Genomic DNA, 3675 nt, shown 5'->3' on the forward strand with positions numbered 1-3675 from the left:
CGGAGCGATGATTTAGTTCAACACTCTCGGTTTTGGAGAGGGAATAGACAACCGATAAGGGGATTTGTGAACAGGAATTTGATTCGCGAGTTGAATTTAATAGACAGTCTTATCTGTTACTCCAAACCTATCAGTAAGTACGTAAGGAAATTTCACAAGTACTTCCAGAACTTGCCACGTCTCAACCTTGCTCAAAAGACCGACATTAAAAGGGGCAACCTTGTCTTTGACGCAAGTCGATTCTTGAATACACACTCAGGTGACAATAGTCGTGGAATACCTCCTAATATTGTGTCGGACATTCTTCTGCCCGGCGTTGCGCGGCAGTTCTCGACATATCATGGGCACAACTTTTTGGAGTTCCCTTGCAAGTATATTGGGTCATGTTGCTTCCACAGCCGTCCATAACTGAGAAAATGTTACCAGTTCAGAATTTCTCTATTATACCCCATAAATGTCCAATTGATTTCTGCGGTTATTTCAAGAAGTGTTTCTTCTCTGTTGGCACTGACACATCCATGACAACGCCGCTTAGGAGAAGGCCGTCGGTCACTTCCTTGTCTGTTGTATTCTCGGCGCACTCTTGACTTTGTAGATCGCGGAATGATGAATTCTCTGTTTCCGAAATGGAATGTCTCGTGAGTCCAGCTCCAACTACCATTCCGCAACCGAGCGAGGTGGCGCAGTGGTTAGTTAGCACACTGGACTCGAATTCGGGAACAGACGGTTCACACCTGCGTAAGGCCATCTCGATTTAGGTTTTCCGTGATTTCCCTAAATCGATACAGGCAAGTGCCGGGCTGCTTCGTGTGAAACGGCACTGCCGGTTTCTTTCCCCATCTTTTCCTAATCAGAGTTTGTGCTCCGTCTGTAATGACCTCGTCGTCGACGGGACCCTAAACACGAATCTCCTCCTCCACCATACCTCATTCAAAATCCGTGGTTTCCCGTCGTGCGACAAGAACCACAACGGAAACCCCTTCACATGAACCACCTGAGTGCAGATAACAGCTCCGCCAATGGACTGTTATTTTATACACTATGTACGTGATACTACTGCCAACTGTATGTGTGCATATCGCTATCCCACGACTTTCGACACATCAGTATATCTCTTAATGAGTAGATTATGATAGCATTGTAAAATTATTAAACTCGGTCAATAATTCCGTTAACTATTTAAAATCGAATTTTTATTGCCCCTACTCTGCAACTGGGCAACGGCCTTGCCGCAGTGGATACACCGGTTCCCGTGAGATCACCGAAGTTAAGCGCTGTCGGGCGTGGCCGGCACTTGGATGGGTGACCATCCAACCGCCATGTGCTGTTGCCATTTTTCGGGGTGCACTCAGCCTCGTGATGCCAATTGAGGAGCTACTCGACCGAATAGTAGCGACTCTGGTCAATGGAAACCATCATAACGACCGGGAGAGCGGTGTGCTGACCACACGCCGCTCCTACCCGCATTCTCAACTGAGGATGACACGGCGGTCGGATGGTCCCGATAGGCCACTTGTGGCCTGAAGACGGAGTGCACTCGGCAAGTGGTACCTAGTTCCAGTTTCCTGTTTCTGGAATAGCGTTTTAGTAACATGGATGTGTATAAGTACCGAGAGAGAAAAATTAAGTGCGAGATTAAGAACGTAGTACTCGGATTAGAGAGGGTATAAGAAAATGATTTATTATTCACACCCATATAGAAGAAACGATTATAACTCACAGTAAGAGGGTATCGCATATACGATTCGCTGATGACGCTAACCTCAGTGAAAATGAGGAAGAATTGCAGGACATGTTGAATCTAATGAGAAATATGGTGAGCACGCACTACAAATTGCAAATCAAAAGAAAATAAAAAGTCATTGGGAGCAGGAGAAATAAGATTAGCAATAAATTTAACATAAACTCGGGGACCACAATGTAGGCGAAGTGAAGTACTTCTGCTACATGAGAAGCAAAATAATGTTTGAAAGACCAAGCAAGGAGGACATCAAAAGCAGACCAGGAAAGGCAAAGAGGGCATTCCTGATCTAAAAAAGTCTACTACGTAATAACAAGCATCGTCGTAAATGTGAGGAGGAATATTCTAGTAATACACGTTCGGAACAGAACGTTGAATGGAAGTGAATCGTGTCCAGTCAGAGAAATGGCAAAGAATGGAATCAAAGCGTTTGAGATACAGATGGATCAGATAGCACGGATCACATAAGAAATGGGAAGTTTCGCCGAGGAATCGCAGAGTAAATGTACGAAGGGCGTTCATTAAGTAATGCTATTAATTTTTCTTTCTTGGCCAATATCGCTTGAAAGAAATGAAGAATTTGTCGTGTGTAATCGTGGAATGTTCCCACTTCACCTCCTACAGTTCCATGAAGTTCCGATGAGTGGCGGCGCTACACGTAGCCTTCAAAATGGCGTTCGCAGCGAATGTGCGCTGTAGGCAGAGAGGTGTCACTGAGTTTCTTTTGGTGGAAAACCAGAGCATCGCAGATATTAATAGCGCTTACAGAGCGTGTACAAAGAGACCTGGCAAAGATCAAAACACCGTGAGTCATCGCAACAAGGTTGCGCAAACTTGTCAGACCTCCCGCCTATCGGTCGGACGCATAGAGCTGTGACTCCTGCAATCAACCACCTTGCTGCACAACTGGACGTGTCTATTGATAGTGCTGAGATATTCGTCTACCAGTTGAGGCACTCAATGGTGTGTGCCCACTTGGCTCCACACCGACTAACAGAAGACCATAAAGACCAACGAAGGACGGTCTGTGCGGAATGGTTTGTATTTTACGAGGCTGATCGTGGCAGTTTTCCAGGCGAGGAAACATAGATTCATCCCCCTCAACCGGAAACAAAATGTCAATCCACAGAGTGGCGCTACACCGAAGAAAAAGTTCAAAGTCGTATCCACAGGCGATAAAGTCCCGACTACTTTCCTGTGGGACTCTAAAGGGATTATTCTGTATGATGTGCTCCCTGATGGTGCGACGATAAACTCTGAAGTGTAATGTGCTACCCTCAAGAAATTGAAGAAACGACTTCAGCGTGTTCGTCGCCACAAAAATGCAAACGAACTTCTTTTCCATTACATCGCAAGTCCTCACATAAGTCAACGCCCGAACGGAGCTCACAAACCTCCACTGGACTGTTCTTCATCATACATCCTACAGCCCGGGCCTCGCATCTTCCGAATTCTATCTATTTGGCCCAATGAAGGATCCACTCTGCGCGGAGCAGTGCGTGGATGATGGGGAGGTTATCAATGCAGTAAGACCTTGCTCCGACTTCGTCCAACAGAATTGTATCACACCTGCATATAGACCCTCCCAGTAAGGTGGTGTAAGGCAGTCGCATTGAACAGAGTTTATTGTTGAAAAATAGGATTTTGTAGCAAAAATAGAGGAGAATAATATGGTGCATTGGAATTTTGAATAAAACCAACTTCCTTTTAAAAAATGTGTTGCATTTCTCTTGGAGCGCCTCACGTAGATGTTGAAAACACTGACAATAAGAAGAGACAAGATGACAGGACATTTGTTTCGACATTAAGGAATAACTGCTATCTTATTTGCGGGAGCTACTGAAGGTAAAATCTATAGGCGAATACAGAGATCAAGTACTTGCAGTCAACATTTGAAGACGTTTGTTACAAGCGTAACTCTTTCATAAAGACGT

At 45.1% G+C, this 3675-nt stretch overlaps 1 pseudogene; it reads left to right on the forward strand.

Moving 5' to 3' along the window:
• Window positions 1-1216: 1216 nt before the first annotated feature.
• On the forward strand, window positions 1217-1333 carry LOC126476160 (5S ribosomal RNA; annotated as a pseudogene).
• The last annotated feature ends 2342 nt before the right edge of the window (window positions 1334-3675 follow it).

This window comes from Schistocerca serialis, chromosome 4 (assembly GCF_023864345.2).
Source record: "Schistocerca serialis cubense isolate TAMUIC-IGC-003099 chromosome 4, iqSchSeri2.2, whole genome shotgun sequence".
In the NCBI taxonomy this organism is placed as follows: domain Eukaryota; kingdom Metazoa; phylum Arthropoda; class Insecta; order Orthoptera; family Acrididae; genus Schistocerca; species Schistocerca serialis.